Genomic DNA, 25843 nt, shown 5'->3' with positions numbered 1-25843 from the left:
CAATATTAATGTGACATGACAAGAAAAACACCTTCAGCAGCCTATTCACAAACTATTTGACAAAAGCACTCACTAGAAAACACCATTATATTCATAAAACCCAGTGGTATTTTGGGTCAGTTCCAATTAGGAATATTACACTTTGTGGGTGGCCCTAGGAGGGCAATTAACTTGTTGTTTTCTGCAAATTTCAAGCCACTTACCCAAGGACAGAACAAGGGAAACATCATCTGGTTGGTAAGAGTATTTATCACTCTCTGTTAATTTAAAGGTAAAAACCTTAAAGTTTGAGTGATTTCATTTGCTGATATACAATATTTCTTCATCAATTTTTTATTTATAGATCATTAAGGTCAAATAAGTTAATAACTATGTTGCACGGGTTCGCAAACCCAAGGGTGGGGTTCTTGAACCCGTCCCAGGTTCTCGTCCCCAAGTACCAGATTCGGGTATGGGTGCTTCTGAGAGGAACCCATAAGAACCGGGTTCTTCTATGAAGAACCAGGTTCTCCATTAAAAAAATTGGGTTCTTTTGTCTTGACGGGTACAGAGAACCCTGATGATGGGTACCTGGAACCCCAAAATCGGGTTCTTTGGGGTTCATTTTAGTTTTTATGTTTAAATTTTTAATTAATTTAATGGGTTTCCCCTAATATTCTAGGTAGCTAGTTCTTCATCTTGCGAGAGGAATTAGAGTACTTATGCCTTTATCCATTCAGTAAAGAGAAATAGGTTGGGCTCAAAGAAGTCAGAACTTAGGGTACATTCATAGCACACTTTGTCTCATATCTCGAAAAGGCCCTGGGTACAAGGAGGGTCCTTTCAAGAGATTGATGACGATCGTGCCATGAGTGCTCATGCGCCTATAGAGAAGAGGTTGGGAGACTTGGAGCAGTAGTCGAGATGACTACAGAAGGGGGGGCAGGATCCTTGAGGTGCCCAAACTCTTGGATCACATACGGCTACGGGAGCCCTTAAAGACAGTAGCATGATGACAGGTGTCGAGTGGAGCAAGGTGTGATGGAGCGGCAAGGTAGTGCTAGAGTGCAGAAGTCTGTAGCAGCGCAGTGGAGGTTGCAGCAATGTGAGAGGCACAAAAGAGGTTGCAGCAGCGCAGTGGCAGCAGAGGGAGCACATGATAGCAGCAGAGGTAGCTTCAGCATCACGAGGCTTCCAGACTGACTAGGATGTCAGTGTTTGGGTGAAGTAGTTACTTACTTCTCAGTAACTGAGTTGCAGTGCAGCGGTTAGCAGTGGCAGTGCTATGGGCAGCATGATGCAACATGTTGAGAGGGAGTTGCAGTACAGATGTAGCAGTGGCAGTGGCAGTGTCATGGGCAGTAGTGCAATGGATGTGGGGTAGCAGGCCAAGCATCATCACAAAGGACCGATGCGGAGAATCAGTATGATGCTTCTATGGTGAAGCATTGCTAGAGCACATTCCTCGCTAAGAGGGAGTGTTGATTTTGGGTAGAATCGGATGTGCTCTAGCTTTGAAAATTGGTGGAGAAGCTAAGACACATGAAATCTCCAAGACCCAGAAATCGTTTGGAGAAATTCCACCCAAATGAGGAGTTATTAAAATAATTAATATTTTTAATGGGTTCCTAAGTCTAAACATAGAAAAATAAAAATATTAATGTGTATTAATAAAATATGGGTGCGAAAGTTCTAAGTGATGAGGATCAAGCTAGCTCTAATCTTAGTCGTTGATTAGGCACTTAATCTCAGCCGTTGATTCGTCAACAAGAAAAGTATAAGAGGAGGCTTGAGGGTCAGTTGGAGATACACCAAGTGATCAAAGAATTCGATTTTCTGGGGCGAGGTTTGCTGAGGAAATCGAGTTAGTGATCAGAGTTGCAACGAGGCGCAGTTCAGCAAGGGATTTTCATTCGAGGCTGAAGAATACATAGTAGAGAGGTAGCACAGTGCCGGGAGAGAGCGCAGGCCCTAGAAGAGCTGACACAGAGGACGCAGAGCGCTGACGCACTAAGACGCAGAATCCGCAGAGGCTAATGCTAGGCCTCAAAGGCAGCATTGGGGAGATTCTGTAGGGCAGACTGGGAGCAGATCAGTACATTCTGAGCTAGGAGAGGGTGACGCAGCTCTTAAAGGAGGGACGCGGTTCCAGAGCAGTGCTTGGAGCAGCTTTCGCTGTCCAGCATAGGTAACAGCCAGAGTCACTGTGGGGATTGATCATCTGATTGTTGATTTGCTAGAATATATGTCTTTGGATAGAGGTACTACTGCCAAGAATATTCTCTATTGGGTGAGCCATTTCTGGCACCCTAGTTGTATTCATGAAATCTACTTAATAATACAAACCCTCTATATGGTGCACCGGTTTTCCCGAATTGGGTTTTTCCGGGCACGATTGTCCAAAAATAACGGTGTCCCTTGTGTTATTGTCTCAGTTTATTTCAGTGCATGACCTGTATATTTGCGAAGGCTACAATAGTGTTTACTTCGATGTTTATGAAATTAAATAACTTGTTAATGAAAAGAACAAGTAGGAGATTGTAAACCAGTAATTGCAGTAGGGGTTTATAACGTGTTAGATTCAGGAATTTTCACATGGTATCAGAATGATTGCAGATCATAGGCGACTAAGGACACCAACCGAGAAAATCTAAGAATTTGCAGCAGAGAAGCAGCTGTCCGGAGAGACAGCGTTGTTCCAGAACTGAAGAGGCAAGAGGAGTGACAAATTGCAGAGAGTGTGACGCAGAGGCTCACGCAGTACCTGCATCAGCACTCTGAGCCAAGAGAAGGGCCAGCGCAGAGGCAAAGGAGGGCAGATCAAGCTCACGCAGAGCCACGTCATCCTTCTAAGCTAGGGAAGATTGACACAGTTGGCCGGGAGGAGCAGATTCAGACCACGCAGAGATTGCGCAGATCCTAAAGGGCTCAGATTCTTCAAGTTGCCAGGGCTAAGGGAGCTGTGCAAATTTTGATTTGAGGAGCTGGTGGGACGTTGATTCTGTCGGTGCAGAACAGTGTCTAAGGATACTGAACCAAAGTAGAGGGAAGCACTACCTCGATAGATTTCTAGCCAGGAAATCTAGATCCGGGTTGCGGCGACAAAGGAGGATTGGAGAGGAGTGACTCGACGGTTGGCCAGAGGATTTCCGAGAGGGAAATCAGGCCTCAAAGGGAGTCCAAAGAAGAGGAGCAAAGATGGCAATGAATGGGTTGAGGGATCAGGACAGATTGTATGGAGCATCCAATGTTGTCATTTGGCAGGATCCTGGCAATCCTAGACAAAAATCGCATCAAGGACTATGCCTTGAAGGTTGTTGCCGAACCGGTCGACGCTGATCCATTGAAGAAATACGAGGAGGCCCAGGCTAAGGCCAAGTGCATGATCCTAGACGGAGTCAAAGATCATGTAGTACCACACATTGCTGAGAAGAACACAGCAAGGGAGATGTGGGAGACCCTAACCACCTTGTATCAGGGCTCTTCCGTGCAACGGAAGATGCTATTAGAAAATCAACTGAGACAGTATCAGATGCAGAAAGGAGAGGAGATAGATCCCTTCCTTCTCAGGTTGCAAGGGATTTGCAACCAGCTTACTTTCGTGGGGTCTACACCGAATCCAGAGTTCATGGTCAGGACTGCCCTAAATGCAGTCTCTGAGGAGTGGGAGACGTTTGTCCAAAGTATTTTGGGGGAGAAACTCTCCCAATTAGGAGGAGATGTGGCCAGCTCTTCCGTGGGGTCTACACCGGATCCAGAGTTCATGGTCAGGACTGCCCTGAATGCAGTCTCTGAGGAGTGGGAGACGTTTGTCCAAAGCATTTTGGGCAGAGCAACTCTCCCCAGTTGGGAGGAGATGTGGGCAGCTCTTCGATAGGAAGAGCTCAGGAGATTGACCAAGGCAAGGAGTAGCGGTAAGGGAGTTCGAATCAAGGAGGAGGAGGAGGATGCAGCTCTCGCATCAGCGGGACAGCAGGGGCTACAGAAGAGGAAGAAGAAAGACATCTCCAAGGTCAAGTGCTTCAACTGTGGGGAGCTGGGACATTATGCCTCTCAGTGCCCCAGGAAGAAAGGCAAGGGAGAAGCTTCTGACTCAAAGGCTACTCCAGCAAAGGCAGAGAAGGATGTCGAGATTGATGACGATTGTGCCATGAGTGCTCATGCACCTCTAGAGAAGAGGTGGGGAGACTTGGAGCTGTAGTCAAGATGACTACAGAAGGGGGGCAGGATCCTTGAGGTGCCCAAACTCTTGGATCACATACGGCTACAGGAGCCCTTAAAGACAGTAACATGATGACAGGTGTTAGGTGGAGCAAGGTGTGACTAGAGTGCAGAAGTCTGTAGCAGCGCAGTGGAGGTTGTAGCAGTGCAAGAGGCACAGAAGAGGTTGCAGCAGCACAGTGACAGCAGAGGGAGCACAAGATAGCAACAGAGGTAGCTTCAGCGTCACGAGGCTTCCAGACTGACCAAGATGTCGATGTTTGGGTGAAGTCAGTTACTTACTTCTCTGTAACTGAGTTGCAATGCAACAGTTAGCAATGGCAATGCTATGGACAGCATGATGCAGCATGTTGAGAGGGAGCTGCAGTACAAATGTAGTAGTGGCAGTGGTAGTGTCATGGGCAGCAGTACAGGAAGCAACAGTGCAGTGGATGTAGGGCAGCAGGCCAAGCATCAGCACAGAGGACCAATGCGGAGAATCAGTGTGATGCTTCTATGTTGAAGCATTATTAGAGCACATTCCTCGCTAAGAGGGAGTGTTGATTTTGGGTAGCATCGGATGTGCTCTAGCCTTGAAAATTGCTGGAGAGGCTAAGGCACATGAGATCTCCAAGACCCAAAAATCATTTGGAGAAATTCCACCCGGATGAGGAGTTATTAAAATAATTAATATTTTTAATGGGTCCCTAAGTCTAAACGTAGAAAAAATAAAAATATTAATGTGTATTAATAAAATATGGGTGCGAAAGTTCTAAGTGATGAGGATCAAGCTAGTTCTAATCTTAGTCGTTAATTAGGGACTTAATCTCGGCCGTTGATTCGTCAACAGGAAAAGTATATGAGGAGGCTTGAGGGTCAGTTGGAGATACACCAAGTGATCAAAGAATTCGAATTTCTGGGGCAAGGTTTGCTAAGGAAATCGAGCTAGTGATCAGAGTTGCAGCGAGGGGCAATTCAGCAAGGGATTTTCCTCCGAGGCTTAAGAATACATGGCAAAGAGGCAGCGCAGTGCTGGGAGAGGCAACGCAGGCCCAAAAAGGGCTGACGCAAATGCCATAACGTTGACGCAGAGGACGCAAAGGGCTAACGCAGTGAGACGCAGAAACCGCAAACGCTGACGCTGGGCCTCAGAGGCAGCGCTGGGGAGATTCTGTGGGGCAGACTGGGAGCAGATCAACAGATTCTAAGCCAGGAGAGGGTAACGCAGCTCCTAAAGGATTGACGCACTTCCAAAGCAGTGATTAGAGCAGCTTTCGCTGTCCAGCATAGGGAACAGCCAAAGTCACTGTGGGGTTTGATCATCCGATTGTTGATTTGTCGAAATATCTATCTCCGAATAGAGGTACTACTGCCAAGGATATTCTCTGTTGGGTGAGCCATTTCTGGCACCCTAGTTGTATTCATGAAATCTACTTAATAATACAAACCCTCTATATGTTGCACCGGTTTTCCCGAATTGGGTTTTTCCGGGGACGATTGTCCAAAAATAACGGTGTCCCTTGTGTTATTGTCTCAGTTTATTTCAATGCATGATCTGTATATTTGTGAAGGCTGCAATAGTGTTTACTTCAATGTTTATGCAATTAAATAACTTGTTAATGAAACGAACAAATAGGAGATTGTAAACCAGTAATTGCAGTAGGGGTTTCTGATGTGTTAGATTGAGGAATTTTCACAAAAAAAAAGACAAAATCCTTGAAAAATTGCCTATGAACCTTAGAATAATAACCTCTCACATTAAAAAAGAAACTGAAACGACCCTTTCAAAATCCACCTCAGGCCATAAAACCCCTCTTAACTTGAGAAAAACAACACCAAAGCGATAACGAATATCTGCAGGTCTGTTACTCTTTCCATTGTCTTTTCTTTATAGAAGGGATATGCTGTTGATTCACCATCATGCAATGAATCAACTACATTCAAAGAGTGCAGATCCTAATGAACCAAACATACTAGGCGCACTATAAACAAATAGCATACTAGCAAATAAGCATTCGTCTATATTAATAAAGTGGAGATCATGTTGAATATGTAAAGCAACTGTTCGAAAGAAATCATGATGAATAAAATTTAAAATATATCAAGGAAGTATCTATGTCTATAGAAAAGGAAGTTTGTAACAAAAATATTGCATAATAATTGCTTCAGAATATACCTCAATGTGAAGCCCTTCAGGTGTCCTCGAGCAAACCATATCAGTCATAGTGGATGATCGAATCTTAGATTTTGCTTCTACTCTGACTTCAACCCTCACTGGGTTCCTAAGCCCAGCTCTTGAAAGCTCTTCAACTGCCTCAGTCTGGGTAGCAGAAAAAAGTCCTGTTCGCCGTTGCTTTGGTAAACGGCCTATAATGGATGACAACTGTTTCTGAAAACCCATATCCAATAGCCTATCTGCCTCATCTAAAATAAGAACCTGTTCCAAATAAGCTTTGAAACTTTACCTTCAATTTCATGTTTTACTCTATCATATTATCAAGTACATAAAATTTCTTGCAAACTTTTTCCAAACTCATATTATTGAAATTTGATTATGATGGAACACTCTGCCATCCAAGCTGTACCTTGCCTCTATAATTATGAGTACAGGCTACAGCGAAATGGAGAAAGATTTATAATTTTTTAAATCCATACATAACAAACAAGTTGTATGCTTCCAGCTCAAACCATCAAACTGACTATTAACTCAGCCTTCAACATGTGCTTTAAGTAGTGGATAGTACCTCAAAGCGCCGAAAGTCTAGAATGTTTATTCGCTCCATGATATCATCTAAGCGCCCAGGTGTACCTACAATTATGTTCACCCCGTTCTCTTTTAGCTTCTTTAAATCTGCTGCCACATCTGTCCCACCAACGACAAGCATGCACCTGAGATTGGGAAGAGTAGAAACAAATGGCTCTATCACATGGTATATTTGGGATGCCAATTCTCTTGTTGGAGAAATTATAATCCCTGCAACCTGATGACCTGTATCTTATCAGTAATGTTATAAAAATTTTGCTAAAACATCAAAAACCAATCAGAACGGTTGAAAGAAAGATTTTGCCTTGATTTTTCTCAGCAAGCTTAAACATAGCCAGAAGCTGTAGTAGAAAGGGACTAAACCATATTTTTGTTTCCTTAGGGCTTCTAGTCATGCAGTAGAGGTCAACATAAAACTTCAAACAGAACTGTGAATATAAATGCTCTCAACTTCAAACTGAACTGTATCTGAAAGGAATTAAACTATATTATTGTTTCCTAGAACTTCTACTCAAGAGTCACAGTGGTCAACATAAAAATTCAAACTGAATATCACCCACTGTCTGCACCAACTCTATGGATGTATAATTGGATCTGGTTTTGTTGCTTATTTGAATAGAGTCCAGCCTCATTTTTTAACTGTATCATAAAAGAACCCAGTGTTTATATCTTTCAGAGTAGAAATCATGACCCACTGACAATCTTACTTGAATCTAAGCCCTAGGATATCATATTATAACCCACACACTGAAGGATGGGGAATTTTACCCAGATAATCAATAAAACTTAACCATATTTATTGCAAATTCTAAATGAATGTTCCCCTATAGTTGCCAACTTATTCATGGAAGATTTTGAGTCCAAAGCTTTGGCCTCTGCTCAAACTTTGCCTCAAGCGGTGGAAGAGGTTTGTTGACGATACTTGCATCATTTGGCCCCATGGTCGTGAAAATTTAAATTTGTTTCTCAACCATCTTAATTCCCAATCTAACTCCATCAAATTCACAATGGAAATCGAAGTAGATGGATGCCTTCCTTTTCTTGACATTCTCCTCTCTAGAATGAATGATGGTTCCGTTTCTCACCAAGTTTTTCACAAAAAAACGCACACAGAACAATATCTTCATGCTAGTTCTCATCATTTTCCGACACAAAAACTCGGGGTTCTCAACACCCTTGCCACCCGTGCTCTAAGAATTTATGATGAGAATCACTTAGAAGAGGAAAAATCTCATCTTCTGAAAGTTTTTGAAAATAATGGCTATAGCAGGCAACAGGGCCTCAGAGCTTTTCAAAGGGCTAGTAAAGAATCAAGGGTTAAACCTTCTCGAGATGATATAATCTCCAGTGTTCATCTTCCCTTTATCCAGGGGACCACTGATAACTCATATTCTCAAAAAGAACAAAGTTTCTACTACCTTCAAACCCCTTAATACCATTAGAAATTCTCTTAGATTTATTAAAGACCCTATAAACCCTAAAGACATGAAAGGGGTCTACTCCATCCCATGTTCATGTGGGATTCCCTACATTGGAGAAACCGGTCGCTCCATTAACCAAAGAATTGAAGAACATGCAGCAGATATTAAGCACAACAGTTCTCATTCCGCAACCTTAGTTGAACATGCGGTGAAATCCAAACACCATGTCTACACTGAGGATTCTCGGGTCATCGCTAGGGTTGATCACTTCCATCATAGGAAGCTTAGAGAGGCCATTGAAATTGAAAAGCACGCTATTAATCTTAACATGGACGATGGTTGGAAGTTAAGTAGAAGTTGGATCCCTGCCCTCTCTTTGTAAAAAAATATTTTTATTTTTTTTTAATTAATTAATTTATTTATTTATGTATTAATTTTCTTATATACATACATACATACATATATATATCCTCTTTGACTTTCCTCTTAAAATATTCTCCAATATTTTAATATAATAACATTTGAAAGTAATGGTTAAATATTATTAATTTTATTTAAAAACTATTTGTTAAAAATATATTAAACTTATTTTTAATTATGATTATACATTTACAAATATTCATTTCCTATTCTATTATTATTAATTTAATTTAAGTGATTTGAATTCAATACTATTTTAATTAAAAATAAAATAAAATGATAATAAATACATAAATTTATTCAATAACTAATTTTTAACGGCTAGTTCCTAATAGTTATTTCCTAATGGCTAACTCTGGAACCGGATGCATCTCTGTTCTTTTAACATTCTGATGGATTGAATTTTTCACCTTTGTCCTGAGAATGAACCACATTAGATGGTTCGAAACGTCGACCAACAACTTGTGATGTGATTAATCTGAAAAACATTATCAAAATGTATTCATTCTCGTGTGAGGCTATCAATGGAAACTACTTTAGTCTTTCGCTGGATAAATTTGTTTGGTCAGAAGAATCCACTCATGAGCCTAATTTTCTAATCCTTCTTTGATTGACCCTTCCCACAAGGTTGTTGAGAAATCAAAGTGCTAGTAGATTAGGGTTGATTCCTCTTAACTTGATAATTACTTGTGAGTGTAGTTGGCTTTTATTATTTTAATTATGTTCTTTTCATAAAGCAATTACCAAAATATTCAAAACATGAAGATCACAAGAGACAAAGAACACAAGATGTAGGCTCCAAGCCAAGGCAAACCCCACAAAGGGGAATACCCAACCAATCCTCTTCTTATAGAATCAGATCAAAGTAAGATATCCAAGACTTTAGACCAAGACCAAGACCTCCACAAAGACCCAAGACAGCCCTCCTTCAAAACTTCCCCAACCAACTCAAAGTCAACAATAGTCAACGTTGGTCAATGCTCTTCAAATATGGTCAAACACAGAAATTCAGACCTGCAACTTCAAACTTGTAATTCGTAGAGTTGCCCCACCACCTTTGCACGTGTGAGCAGAAATAGGCAAAAATTCGATCTTTTTTTCTCTCCTTTGACTTCTTCTTTCTCCTTTGACTTTTGTTGATTTTCTTCTTCTTGGCACAGAAATCGATGATTGTGATGAGTGAGCAAATGAGGTCGAAGTGTCTCCTATTTATAATTGTCCAGGAGGTCAAATAGGTGCCTCTTCGAGGCCGACTTATCTAGGCAAGACCAACTTGGTCTTGTGGTGACAAAATTGACTTTTTGACTCAAACAAAATAATTTTTCTTTTTCTTTCAAATAGTCCAAATGGAACTTTACATTGTTTGACTAGTGACAAATTTTCTTTTGACTTAATAAACCCTAGAAGCATGAAGAACATGCTTGGACTAGAATAAAATCAAGAATAATGAATGTAATAAATGAATATAATGAATATTTCAATAGTACATTTTTTTTATTACATTATGAAGACTGATACTAGTTACATTTGTCAACAAAGATAAGATCAGAATATACACAAATTATAATACAGATGGTAAAGTGCACAGAAGACATGATAAACACTGTTGATAAATAAATATGAACCAAAAACTATCAGTACAAGAATTTCACAAATAAAAATTTAGGTTTCTTCATAAAATATTCAACATTCTTGTAGTATATAGCAACACAAGTCAATAAATCAGGTGTTCGTGTGGATCAAAAATCAGCCACCAACAGCTTGAGTTTAAATGTATCATTATTTTATCTTTGACTCGCACCACCTGAGCTCCCTCTAAAATTCGACCATAGGCTTCTAGGAGGATCACAGCAGCCCAAGAGAACCATCCATCTTCTCAGCAGCACGTTACCTTTTTCTTCGTCTCTACTAAAGTTTGAAACTGCTTCTACCATTATCATCCATACTTGTGATTCTCTCATAGAAGTTAAAAAATTAAACAGTATGCAGTCAGTGTGCCTTACCATTGTTTGCTTCAAAGTTAAAGCCCCCCCTGGATCCTTGGGCTTCGAGAATCATTTTTTCTTTCAGAAAAACCATCAAATCCACTGTTCTCCAAGAGATTTGACTTCTAGATGTTGAAATTATGAGTTTAATCTTCACATGTGGCTATAGTAATGCTCATATCAATGATGACAATATCATCGATATATCAGCGAATATCGGAAATATCGCGATATTTTCGGCGAGCCGAAATATCGCAGAGAAAATATCACGATATTTTGGCTCTCGAAAATATCGCGATATTTCCGAGATATTGCTGATATCTAGGACAAATATCGTGCGACGATATAAAATATCATCGGGCCAGCTGGGTCGCGGCTGGAAAAGGGAAATTTGCCTTTTTTTTCCTCATTTTGATTTCTAATTGTTGGAGAAGGAAGGGGAAGAGCTTTGTGGTGGTTGTCAAGGAGAAATTGCGGATCAAATATCCATTATCACCACCAACTAAGAATTTTTTGTGGATTAAAGATTGAAGAACAGTGAGACAAACTTCATTTCTTCCATTAACAGGTATGTTCTTAAAAACCCCTATGTTAATGATTTTTTTCATATATTTAGGGTTATTCTTGCTTTTGCCTCTTTCCCTACCAACATTTTGCTTCTTTTTTTTTTCCATTTGCTATGATTTTCATGCCCATGAGTCAATTCAAGGGTTTTCTCCATATTTGGACAGCAAACTCCATTTCTTTTTTAAACTTTCAAATGCACCCTCTTATTGCCATTTTCATTGAATTCACATTGCAAATAATGTAGCAAAAAAATTATTTTTTAAAATGAGGTGGTTATTACTTATTATTTTTTGTGTATATGGGTGGAGTAACTTTATTCATCAATTCCAATTTTATTTTATTTTTGTGCCCTATGTTTGAATTAGCTCACTACAACTATGCCAAAAGCCTTGGACCCATTTTTGGGAGTATGGGGAGCCTGATGGTGGGACAAATTGGGCATATCTATCATGCAAATTGTGTGGGACCAGGATGACAGGAGGGGTTATGCGATTGAAATACCATCTGGCTAGACTCCCTGGACATGTTGTTGGGCTTTGTACAGTTTCTAATGCGGAGCTTATACAAAAAGCTCTTGAAGCAATTGATGAAAAAGATAGAAAGAAACAAGGTTGAACGTGCAGGTAGATCTTTCGAGATATCTTCCTCTGATTTTGAGGTTGAGGGTAGTGGGAGGGGCTCCACAGCATCACCTGCTACTGCTAGTGCTAATGTTATTGGGAGTGTGAGGTCATCATTTTTTGTTCCATGAACAAGAAATAGAGCACAACCTTCCATAAAATCAATTGTTAAAAAAAGGGAGAAGCAAGAAGCAGATAGAGTTATGGGGAAGTGTCTTTTTTGGAGTGACTTACCTCTCAACATCACCAAAACCAATCCATTTTGGCAGCCAATGTGTGATGCTATTGCTGTTGTGGGCCCAGAGTACAAAAGTGCTACATATGAGGAGTTGCGAGGGCCAATTCTTCAAGCAAAAAAGCAGGACATCAACTCTAGATTGGCGGAGTTGAAACAAACATGGGAAGTATCTGGATGCACAGTGATGTCTGATGGCTGGACAGATAGGAAGAGTAGGACCCTTCTAAATTTCTTGGTACATTGTCCTAAAGCTAACATGTTTATTAAATCAGTGGATGCATCATCACATATAACAGATGCAGCAATGATATGTGAGTTGTTAGATGGGTTCATCCGAGAGATTGGTGTGCAGAATGTGGTGCAAGTCATAACAGACAATGCAGCTAATTATGTATCTGTCAGCGGGATGCTTATGGAGAGACACCGCACATTGTTCTGGACTCCTGTGCAGCACATTGTATTGATTTGCTACTTGAGGATATGGGGAAACTCTCCTTCACCAAGGAGGTGATTGATATGGCTAGGAGCGTCCCCAACTTTATTTATAACCATGCTTTTGTTCTTAGCCTCATGAGGAGATACATTAGAAACAAGGAGTTGCAGCGTCATGCAATCACACGTTTTTCCACCAACTTTATTACTCTTCAGCCTTTGCTTCGATGCAAGTTCGAGTTGAAGCAAATGTTTGTTTCTTATGAGTGGTGTGATTGTAGATACAGCAAGAGACAAGACGGAAGAGTCATTGCAAAAATGGTGTACACTGGCACGTTTTGGCAGAGAAGAGAAGAAGCGTGCTCAGTTAGTGAACCTATAGTAAAGGTTCTGAGATTGGTATATAGGGACAAGCCTGCAATGGCTTATTTGTATGAGGCCATGGATATTGCCAAGGAGGCCATGGATATTGCCAAGGAGGCCATTCATTCTTATTATGCAGACAAGGGCTCTGTTGGGCTTGATATGCATATGATGTTATGGGATGTGATTGATAGTCGGTGGACAGGGATTCTTCATTGACCCATTCATGCAGCAGCACTCTTCTTCAACCCCGCATTTTCATACAAATGTGTCTTTGATTTTGATGGCGAGGTGATGGAAGGGCTCCATTCTTGTATTCAGAGGATGGTACCTGATCTTGAGCTTCGTAGCAAAATGAATCGCGAGATACTGTTTTATCAGGTTTGTGTTGGCCTATTTGGCTTTGATGATGCTATTAGGGAAAGGACCCTCTTCATGCGACGTAAGTGACAAGTCATCACTCATTAGAATTTTCAATTTAGAATTTACTTATTTATAATTCTCAATGTTGCACGGGTACTGCTCCCGGTCATTGGAGAGCAAGTACCCCAAGCTCCGGCACTCCTGGGAGCTTAGGAGCTGGTACAAAACGCTCCAAAATGGGAGGAAACCGTGGTTGGAGCTTTGGAGATTTTTGGGAGCTTGTCTCAACCAAAATCGTAGTTTCTAAAGCGGGTTTCAAGTGGGAGCTTGGATCGGAGCTCCTATGGGCTCCTGATCCATGCATACCCAAAAAGCCCGCACAATTTTTTGGCGGTAAACTTACTTAGAATTGGCAGCAAAAGTGACTGATCTTTTTCTATATAATTGTCCCTCATCAGCTCTTAGTTCATCAACTATTCAACTCTGTTCGTTGAGGAGTAAGTTGCTATGTTCATTGCCTGTTCGCCTATCATGCTTTCCCTGTGTTCCCCTGCCTATAAGTGTTTGAACTTTGTTTGCATTCTAATTTATGGATGTACATCGTATCCGAGCTTAAACTTAGATATAGCCCTGTGACCCTATTTTGCTCGCATCTGCTTAAGATATAGATCCCCAAAATGGGCTTGGTATGCTTTTATGGGTCGTAATTGATTTGGATTTATCATAAACAAAGGTCGAGTTTGTCGTGAATTTTTGTTATATTTGATAATGCGTTGCAATGGGCTTATGTTTCTTTTGGTATGCATTTGGAGAATTTATTTACATTGTGTATTTTTAATTTTCGCCACCCCACAAACATTGCTTAAACCAGCTTTCTCTGGGCAACAATCCTTTTTGTAATTAGAAATTACCGGAAATGCTACGTTTTTCCCTCAATTGTTTACATATGCTTCTCGAATTGAAAATTATAGTGCATCTCCTAATTGGGTTTTGCCAAAGATAGCTTTATTACACTCTGTGTGGTTGGTTCAAAAAGTCTACTTGGTTTGATGTCTTGCTTTAGAATGGTTTGATGTCTTGCTTTAGAATTCGGCCACTTCGGTTATGTTGGAAATTGCTCATTTTATTAAATTTTTTCTCCTTTGAATGTGTAATTGGTTGGATTGTCCTCAAAATTGTTTGCTTCCTCCACACTTCCAAATAAAAGTCCTTTTGTGCAAAACTATCCGTGAACTAGACTATCAGATTGTCACACCAGTGGATAAAATTTCAGCAAGCAGGATACAAATTCAGTTAGCCACAGTTCACCTTTCGTATAGTATGTTTGAAGGCAAGCAGGAATTTATGTTTAATGTTTCATATTCCATTTAAGAATTTTTGCAAACACTCAAACTTCATTGGTTGCAATTTGATTTGTTTATGGTTTTTTTTTTTTTAATTCAATAGAGAGGGTTCTCTGACTTATATTCTTTCCATTTAAAAAAACTTAAAAGTTTACAATTATTCTTTCCATTTAAAATAAGTTTACAATTGGCAAAATTATTCCGAATGGAAAAATAGGTTATTTGAAATTTCATTATGGGAGGGATTTTCAGATTTTCTTCTTGGGATTCCTCTCACACAAACTGTTCAGAGGAGATTTTTACTTGTTTTAAATTTTAAAATAAAAGCTCCAGAAACTTAATAAGTCAACGATGTGGTTTACTCTGTCACATGGCATATAAGTTGCAGGATGTCTGCTCTTTGCGCCCCATTCAGGTGGGGGTATGAAGCATTCTCCTTCCCAAAGAAAAGGGGAAAAAATTAAAATTCAAAAATATATATATACTGCAAAACCTTTAAGTTTTATCATTTGCAAATGCCAAATAATGGCTGAAAATTAGACTGTAAGATGAACATAAAGACCAAGCTTTGCGTATGCAGGTGCAACATTTTTAATCTTTTTTGTAGTTGGTTTGTCTCTTCATGGCATGGCTTCTTAACATGATATTGAGAATATTAAGTAACATTTCAACTTCTGTTTTTCAATAATTCTGGGCTAATGTTGAAATGTATGTCATCTTCTTGAAGTAAGGTGAAGGTTCATTAAAGTCAAGATTTTTTATATTAAAATGAATGTATATCAAAGCACTTTGGGAACAGATTCAATATGGAAAGCAATAAAATTCATAAGATTTTATAAACACTAATGTCAATGCTTTATTCATTTTATCTCATATCCTTTTGTTTTTTATTTATCTCATATAGCTGAAAATTAAACTATAAGATGAACATAAAGACCAAGCTTTGCATACGCAAGTGCAACATGTTTAACTTTTTTTGTAGTTGGTTTGTCTCTTCATGGCGTGCCTCTATATTTGAACATGTCAATCGCATAGATAAAAGAATAGTTTGAATGTAAAATTTGAAGAAAACGTAAAAGTCAGTTGTTGGTGGATCATTTGTCTATGTTGGGATTTAAATTTTTACTATTTATTTTCTTATATTGGTAGGTTATTATTTAATATTTAATATTTTGGCATTTGCAAACAAGACTTTCAAACCAACCAGAAATAAAGAAAAGCTGCAGATCTTCATTCAAACAGTTACTTAAATCATAAATGTATAGTTGCTTAAAGGATTCAGGCTTTGAACATTGGAATTTCCAGTTTCTGTTTACTGTGTTTTAAACTTTTATAATGTTAGTTTTTTAATTTTGAGCTGGCAAAGCCCTTGCTCAATATAAAATTTAAAAATTACATTCAAATCTAAGGTGCAACATTAAATTAAAATTACATTAAGGTGTAATGAGATTATTACACCTAGATAAAAGTTAATTATTAATTTATTTTAGTATTATGTTATTACAATCATTCACTTTATAAGTTTGCTCATTAAGTAGATAATCATGTACTTTATCCATAAAGTACATCCATCAGACTAAAATGATAAATCACTAATAGCAATTGACTAGTTTATTAGTTAATTGAGTATGCAAATTATCATTGACTAGTTTATTAGTTTATGAGAACTCAGAATATACATATTAAATACAAGTATTGTGATTTTTATTTTTTTGTTATTTATGTACATTGTAAAATATATTTATTTGTTCCACTTCTAATGTTTTTTTTTGTATTTTAATGTAAATTTTCAGTATTGATACCATGGATAGAGATTTGAGCAATAAATGTGGTAACAACAACAGCAAGATGAGACCCCCACTACCTCCACAAGTTCAACAAGAGAATGTAGAGGCAACAATAGGTACCCACAAGCAATCAAGCAACATTTCTAAGAAGCCGTTAATGAAGTTCATGAAAAAACTAACACAAAACAAGACAAAAAACAATGGGGCTGTGAGGAATAGCAATGCAATTTGTATACCCATGTTTGTAAGGGTAGCTATACAAGAGTATGGCATCATCTTTTGGGCATACCTGGGTTAGGGGTGAAGAGTTGCACATGTAACTTTGAACAAAGAATGGAGGTGAGTAAGCTTCACATGAAAGCAAATGGAAACAATGAATGTGATAGTAGCATTGTATTTCCTAATAATAAGAGAGGCAGACATGAAGATTCATCCCAATGTATCAATGAACAAAGTCACATCCAAATTGAGACTAATCAATGAAGTTCTAGCACTAAGAGGACTACTGTAAGTGACTCCATTCAAAAGATGTACAATGTTTTGAATAGGGGAAAATCATAGCTGCAGGGGCAGGATATGCACCCCCGGGGTACAACAAAATGAGGACTTCATTATTAGATAGAGGGGTGACAAGAATGCATGGACTTATGGAGGACCTCAAACAGTCTTGGGTTCATTCAGGTTGTTCAATTGTCATGGATGGTTGGACAGATATTCAACAAAGACCTTTGTTGAATGTTATTGTCACATCACCAGAAGGGCCTTATTTTTTAAAAGCAATTGATTGTAGTAGTAGAACTAAGGATGCTACTTTCATGTTTGAAATGTTGAAGGATGCAATTGATGAGGTTGGTCCTTCAAATGTTGTACATGTTATCACAGATGCAGCACCTGTTTGTGAAGCAGCGGGATTGATGATCCAAAGTCGATATAGGCATGTCTTTTGGACTCCTTGTTGTGTACATTGCCTTAACAATCTCTTAAAAGACATTGGTAAACTACAGTGGATTACAAAAATCATTTCAGATGCGAGGGAAGCACAAATGTTCATCTGCAACCACCATGCTTCCTTGGCAATTTACAAGTGTATTCAAAGAAGCATTTTTTAAAACTTGCAGAAACAAGATATGCCACATATTTTATTTTGCTTGAGTGCATGGTTGAAGTCTATGTATCTTTACAAGCCACTGTTGTTTCTTCAGAGTGGAATGCATGTACTAAGTCTAAGTCACCTCAAGCAAAGAAGATAAGAAAAATGCTTCTTAATGAGGATTGGTGGGCTGATTGTAGATATGTTGTCTCTTTCACAGCTCCAATTGTGGAGTTGATCACGTATGTTGTTTCAGATTCTCCTCTTGGAGAAATATATGAATGTATTGATACCATGGTGGGCAAGGTAAAACACATCATTTGCCAAAGAAACCCTTCTTTGGAGTTTTTCCATGAAATCCACAATTTGATAGCGAAAAGATGGCTTAAACTCAATACCTCCCTTCACATGGCTGCATATGCCCTTAATCCAAAGTGGTATATGGAAAGACCAAATAGAATTCTTCCTATTGATAATGAAGAGGTAAAACAAGGGCTTCTTGATGCTATAACTAAGATGTATACTGTTGATGAAGCAAGTGTGATACGGGAGCAATTTATTGATTTTGGTACATTAAGCCCTCCTTCATTCATCCAAGATGCAAAGAGGGACATCAAGCATTATGCTCAGAAGAAACCCCTTGGATGGTGGAGAATGTATGGGGGCCAGGTCCCAGAGCTCCGAAACCTTGCTTCACGTTTGATATATCAGGTTGCTAGTTCCTCAACTGCTGAAACGAATTGGTCCACTTATAGTTTCATACACTCTGTCAAGAGGAATAGACTTAACTCTAAGAGAGCAGAGAAACTTGTTTATGTGCATAGTAGTCTTAGACTTTGTTCAAGGAAGCTACCTGAATATTTAGAAGGACCTGTTGCACGATGGGATGTGAACGTTGAAAATGCTGCCCAAATTGATGATAATGATGACAATCCTTTACCAAATGCAGGATTGGTTGGCATACCTTTAGATGACATTGTTGCATCTGATGATGATGATGATGGCGTTGATCCAATACCCAGTGAGGCTCAAGCTTATATGGTTCTCCTTGATGCTGAAAATCGTGCTATATGATCATAAGCTTTGTATTTTTGTTGCTATATTTTGGCTATTGGGCATTTTGAATTATGTACTACTTTAGGCTTTGGCTTTTAAATTTTTTTTAGTATGAACATCAATATGATTTTATGTGGCTTTTAGTTTTTGTTTTAACTTTGTATGGTTGTCTCTTGAATGATGAATCATTTAAAAATTTAATTTGATATGTACATTTAATCTTTACACTTTCATATATATATATATATATATTATTGCTGCTCCCAACTTGACGTTTCTTGTAAATTTGGGCAAAGCTTCTATCCGTACCAGATAATCGTTCCCATGTATCCAAAGCACCCACATACTGGAAACTCCTGCAACTTAGATAATTCTAGATTTTAAAATTCAATTATGTAACTTTTATTTGAAAGTTTAATTATGTTTTAAGTTTTTGACTTTTTTATTTCTTTATTTTGTTGTAGATATTTGGTGACGAAGCTATAGTATGAACATCAATATGATTTTATGTGGCTTTTAGTTTTTGTTTTAACTTTGTATGGTTGTCTCTTGAATGATGAATCATTTAAAAATTTAATTTGATATGTACATTTAATCTTTACACTTTAAAATATATATATATTATTGTCGCTCCCAACTTGACGTTTCCTATAAATTTGGGCAAAGCTTCTAACCGTACCGGATAATCGTTCCCATGTATCCAAAGCACCCACGTACTGGAAACTCCTGCAACTTAGATAATTCTAGATTTTAAAATTCAATTAAGTAACTTTTATTTGAAAGTTTAATTATGTTTTAAGTTTTTGACTTTTTTATTTCTTTATTTTGTTGTAGATATTTGGTGGCGAAGCTATGGTGCAAGGGCACCAAATTTGCATAAATTGGCCATAAGAATCTTGAGTCAAACATGTAGCTCTTCAGGGTGTGAGCGCAATTGGAGTGTATTTGAGAAAATACACTCAAAAAAGCGCAACAGGTATAACTTTGAGCTTCAGCCTTCAGTTGAGCAATTACATTTATTGTAATTTTAAATTTTAATTTATGACCCTCAAGTGTCAAGACTCGAGTCAAAGCTCAGGACTCATTAGCTTTTTTGACACTCTTACAGGTTGGAGTTCTCATGCCTCAATGATTTAATGTATGTGCATTACAATATCCGACTTCGAGTAAAGCAAATAGAATCACCAATGGATCCAGATGGCATATCCTTAGACAATATTGATGTATTGTCTCAGTGGAGGGTGGAGTCTGAGGTGCCCATCTTGTAGGAGCCACCTTCATGGTTAGAGCCAGATCCATTAGAACAGAGGCAACAAGAGGAGGGGGAGGAGGGGGGGGAGAAACAAGAGGAGGGGGAGGAGGTTGTGAGAGCATCAGCATCAGCACCATCTGTTATAGATATAGGAGAGCACAGCTCCATACCTAGCACTCCTTATTTGACATTAGGTGTACAGGCGGGGCCTTCTATTGCTAGGGGCAAGCCTGGCAAACAGCCCATCATGTTTTCCCATAAAAGCGAGAGAGGGCACTGATTTCCGATAGATAGCTACTAGTTTTATTTGTTTTGCACATATAACTCATGATGATGAGATACTTTTATATATGTGATGTTATTTTGTATTGGTTCTCCACATTTTAGTCCTTGATTGGACAATTATCAGGGATCAGCAGGATTTGGTATCGCCTTTGATGTATCATTTCTTTTTTACATCATATATATCAGTTCTTTCTTCATATTTATGTGCCAATGTGTTTATTTCATGTTGTTATTGCTTTATATGTTTAAAAATCTGGAAAAACAAATGAATATATTATGCATTTTTTATGCTTGCCGATATTTGCCGATATTTTCGTCGATATTGCCGATAAAATGTTTTTTGGACCCTCACCGATATCTTGTAGATACTGCGATCATCAAAATATATATATTTGTAACCAGGAATCCTTTATTTTAGTACCATGGAGTGGCTAATGCCAACCTAGTCAAACTTGTATACGTAGACTCATTAACTCCATCTTGTGGGTAGTACCCTACTTGAGTTGTGGATAAATACAAGACGCCTCTTGTCGCATATGAAATTTACAGTTCAATATAGAGATATGCCTACCTCCCAAGGGTTCCCTTGTGCAGTTAGTCCACTCCTGTACACGACTCATATGTAACCCACCCTATGATCATATGATACCTCTCAGTCACTTTCTTGTGTTATAGATCACCTTCCTAGACACTCTCTCATCCTATAGCCTAGACGTGGGACCTCACCAAGACATCACTAAGATGTCTACTGTCAAGGAGGGTTCATTATGTCCCTATACCACCTTGGTCTCCTAACCTTGGTTATTAGTTTCACTTTGCCTGCTTGGGGCACCCACTTCTAGCATTTCCTGTTGAAGTTTCTAAGTTTACTTAGTTAGAAACCCTCCATGCGCTTTATCTGATTTATTCCTACCTACTTGTTATTTTCCTAAACAAGTTATTTACAATGTAAATACTGAAAATAAACACTAGTGCATACTCAACATATTATAGATCAACAACTAAAAGAAACAAAAACAAACACACCATTTGACACCATTATTTTTGGTCTAATGTCCCCGGAAAAACCCAGTGCGGGAAAACCAGTGCAGCTATCTAAGGGTTTTCTTATTAAGCAATATCAGAGTACAATTTGGGTGCCGAAACTGGCCTACCCAACAGAGAATTTCCTTAGCAGTAATACCTCTCCGTTTCAGACAAATATATTGGCTAAAACCCCGGATAATCCTTCCAGCAGCTACTCAGCACCAATCTGCCCCTGAAACCCCAGCGTCTGCCCAATCTGGACTGCGTCAACCTCTCATAGCCTAGCGTTGGCCCTGTGTCAGCCCCAGGAGGCCCTGCGTCAGCTCTCTGAGCCTTTGCGTCAGCTACGCTGGCCCCTTTGGTGCTCTGCGCAGCACTTAGTTGCCTCTGCGTAGCCCTGCATGAGCACTAGCTGCTCCTACGTCTCTTTCTCTGGCTGCTCTGTTGCTATCCCGTATTATCTCTGCCTCTCTATCTCTCTGTACTCAATGCCCCTCAGTTGCTCTCCCAATCACTGATTCTATCTCTCTTAGCAAACCCCGCTCTAGAGAATAGAATGACTGATCACTCTGGTGTGTTCTCCAAGTGACCCTGAAGCCTCCTCTTATACTTTTCCTGTTGACATATCAACGGCCGAGATTAAGTCCTAATCAATGGCTAAGATTAGATCTGGCTTGATCCATGTCTTTTGGACCACTCTAACACAGATTCATATTAATACATTAATATTTTATTTTCCCTAAGTTTAGACTTAGGGACTCCATTAAAAATATTAATTATTTTAATATCTCCTGATCTGTTTAGAATTTGCCCAATTCCTTTCTGGGTATTGGAGATCTCATGTGCCCCAACCTCTCCACCAAATTTCGTGGCTAGAGCACATTCGATGCTACCCCTTCCTAACTTCATGGGTGCAATTAGGGGCACAAACTCGCCAATCTAGGTCCATGGTCACCTAGGATGACTTAAATTAGGTCGAAATCCACCCAAATCCATTTGGGACCTGCTATTTACAATGGCAACTTCAAATCCCTAAATCCTCTTGATCTCTTGTGGTTGACTAAACCACAAATTCCCTTTTGGTATCACAACTATGAATCCACAAGTCACGTGATAGAGGGTCAATTTGGGCCTAAAACTTCATGGTACCATTGTAACCAAACATATGGTATGCAACCGAAAAGTGCAGTATGATGATTGGATACAACTCAAGTACCCTAACAGCGAATCCAGCATCCTCCTTGAGGTCATCCTTGTCTATAAATACCCTTCTACTCCCTTGCTCTTCAACTCTTGAATTCCTCTTCTCTTCATCTTTGGAAAAGCCCTAATTTTCAAGCATCACTTGGGTTAATTATTGATCTCCTTCCTCAAGCCCCTTAGGTTGCTTGCATCAATCATCTCCGACAACTCTACTAAGACTCTTTTAACCATCTTGGTTTCAATCTTACAAGTTTTATTTACACATCCTAGGGCATCTCTATTGGCACAACTCCACTAATTCCTTGGAAGTTTTGAACCTAAAAGCTCAAGAGAGAGGTTCCATCAAAGCTAGGGAAAAGGAGGTATCATCCCCTCTAAGGACACCAAACTTATCTATTCTACATGCTTCATTGATTTATCTTTACAACAGTAGATCTAGGGTTTTACTGGTCTTATTGCATACATATCTTGTATTAGAGATCAGGACCAGTCCTCTGTAGCAAGGATTTGGAGTCGATTGTGCAAGGATATCAAGATGTGGATCACTCTTGGAGAACTATCACAACTCTCCACTTCAACCCAGGAAGCTTCATCATCTAAAACAATAAGATTTGATGGAGTTAACTTCCTTCTCTTTCCTTTTTTATCATTAGAGTTTGTAGCTCACTAAAAGAATATCGATTAATTAACCCTAGTTACTTGGCTTGTTTTCGTTTGCTAAATTTGTCGGTAAAGCCTAATCTAATTACCCTAATCATCTATAGCCCCAGATTATTATCAGCAAGGTCTTAAGGATCTAATTAATCTAGTAGCTTACCCTCTTGTTTCCTTTCCCATTTCTCTTACCCCAGGGTTTTTCAATTTGGCCCTAAAACCAAGTGGCAACTCCAGGCTCCTTTCTTTCCCTTGTAGTATTGTGTACACTTGGTTGATCTTACATCCTTGCCCTCATGTTCCATGTGGTAGAATTCATTCATCCACTAAATTTTGGCAACTTCGTTGGAGAGTTTCCATCAACCCTGTCCTCCTCTACATGAAGGCCTCTCCTCCCCTTTTACAGCTTGCTTCCATATCTTGCTTTGTCCCTTAGACTTTGAAGTCCTCTTCTTGTCCTCTTTCCAATTCCATTTTCCCTAGCTCTGTTCATTTGGGGTTCAACCAACTCTATCCTTAAGACTCTATCTAATGTATCTAACTTCACCCAAATAAGTATCCATAACATGCCTCACAATAGTTATCCAAGCATTCATACAACAATTCCAACATAGCTTGTGACATAGGAGAACCTACCCCATATTATGTGAACCATGTTAACCCATGGAAGATACCCATCACTTCCTCCTAACATGACATCCTGCATTGTTCCTTACCAAGATTTTCATACAACTTACCCCTCAACCAAGCAAACATACAAACATCTACCCCATGTAGTACATGTGACAAACTCATGCCCTACATGCAACAATTTGAAAAAAATGTATCCTCGTAGAATTTGCAAACCCTAAAATCTCTCTTAGAAAACATTTCCCCTTCAGTAAGTTGAGCAAGCCAAACCTCCATCCTTACCTCAAAGGCCCCCTCTTTTAGAGCCCTACAGACATCCATCCATGCAATGTGGGGAGCATGAGATGCCCTCATCTGAAACAAGCACTCATGTAACTAATCACAAAGACTCGAGCTTTAACCCTTGCCCTAGCTCAGACAAGTGGTGCAAGTATCATAAATGTAACACTCCCAACACATGCTCTACATGCAACAATTTGAAAAAAGTATCCTCAAAGATTTTTAAACCCTAAAACTCCCTTAAAAAAATTCCCCTTCAATAGGTTGAGCAAGACAAACCTCCATCCTTACCTTAAATCCCCACTCTTTCAGAGCCTTACAAACCTCCATCCATGCAATGTGGGGAGCATGAGGTGCCCTCATCTGAAACAAGCACTTGTAACTAATCACAAAGACTCGGACTCTAACCCTTGTGCTAGCTCAGACGAGTGGTGCAAGTATCATAAATGTAACACTCAGTACACATGGAAGCACTCCTCTTCCAAGTAAGGCTCACGATCACCCCAACCCAAGTCCTTACCTCTCACTAACTTGCTATGCATAGACAAGCTAAGACATCTCAACTTAACATTTACTCAAGACAAATTTTCTCTTCAACCTATTGTCACCATACCCACTGTCCCACTTGAGGCTAAATTAGAAGATTTTAGGGCACTCCCCCCATACAAACATGGAGTGACTTGCCCCTCGTTTCCCCTAAGCCTCATTGGTCGCATTGTCGATCTATTGTAATCATGTTGTGGTGTCCTAGGGGAAATTTTCTTCCTGGGGCTTCTTTTTTTCCAACTAGGGCTTTCAGCAAAACATCAATATGTTTTCATACATTCACACAAATGCAAACATCTCTTCATAAAATATACTAGCCTGCAAATAACGATAACAGATAGTTCGAATCAATTTATGACAATATGCAATTCCACAATAAACAAGGCTAATTTGTCCAAGAAAAACCAAGTACTCAACCAATTAAATTAAGCTTGTAAAATAATCTAGATTCCTACTAACAACGTACAGAATTTGAGTTCTTCCTTGCTTAGCCTACAAATTCGTAGAAGATTCCTGCTTCTAGAATACCACAGAAAATCCCTTTGGAAAGACCCTACTGAGCTTTGATCCCATGGTACCCTAGCTGCCTCAGAATGTAGTCGAACTGCTTCAAGAGGACTGTAGAAAAGGCCGAACTCCTTCGGAAGATATCGCTAGCTAACCTCAGATCAACGTTGCCTTAGAAATTGTCTATCTTGCTTCAAGAAGGGAGGCTCCAAGTTCTGCCCAAGGGGGTCAAGTTTCCTCAAGAAGGGTACAGAGTTGAGCCTCAGGGAGGCCGAATGCACTTCAGAGCTACTACAAAAATGGCCTCAAGGGGGCGAGCTGCCTCAAGCTGCTACAGAGATGGGGCTCAGGGGGTCCGAGCTACCTCAGTGATGGATGACGGATAATACTTTTAGGAGAGTCAAATGCACCTCAGAGAGGCCTCACCGTAATTGCAAGAGTCCCCTGCAATTTTGCTACAAAGATTGAACTGTCACAGAGGATGAATGCACCAAAAACAGCTTTTAAATGGTCCCGCGAGTTGAATTCTTGCCCTGACTTACCTCCAACCTTGATACTTTAGATAGATAGATTCCTTGCCTCCCAAAACAAAACAGAAGATAGAAAGGAGATTTACTGACTAGGGCGGAATCTTTCACTGCATAAATTAGTAGAGGAAAGGGGTCTTAAAACCCTCGAAGCCACAGCTCAAGAAAATAGATGATTTGATCCACAATTGATGACAATTGATTTGATCTCAACTCTTTTCTATTTATAGATTTTTCCATGGGCTCCAAAATGTGAGGGGTTGTGGGTGCAGGAGCGGGAGCGGGGAGCGGGAGCGAAAACGGGAG

At 39.3% G+C, this 25843-nt stretch overlaps 1 pseudogene across 1 annotated transcript in view; it reads right to left on the bottom strand.

The window, feature by feature from the left end:
- Positions 1 to 6298: 6298 nt before the first annotated feature.
- Positions 6299 to 25843, bottom strand: part of LOC149229310 (DEAD-box ATP-dependent RNA helicase 18 pseudogene) — a 54966-nt pseudogene continuing 35421 nt past the window's right edge. Inside the window, exons 2-3 of the transcript XR_016248379.1 lie at positions 6924 to 7160; positions 6299 to 6616 (exon numbers count right to left, since the gene is read on the bottom strand). The product of XR_016248379.1 is annotated as a DEAD-box ATP-dependent RNA helicase 18 pseudogene (transcript). The remainder of the gene's footprint in view (positions 6617 to 6923; positions 7161 to 25843) is intronic.

The sequence above is a fragment of the Pinus tabuliformis genome, chromosome J (genome assembly GCF_031772625.1).
Source record: "Pinus tabuliformis cultivar Carrire ecotype Pingquan chromosome J, CPIR1, whole genome shotgun sequence".
Classification (NCBI taxonomy): domain Eukaryota; kingdom Viridiplantae; phylum Streptophyta; class Pinopsida; order Pinales; family Pinaceae; genus Pinus; species Pinus tabuliformis.
This window is presented reverse-complemented; position numbering and strand designations above follow the sequence as displayed.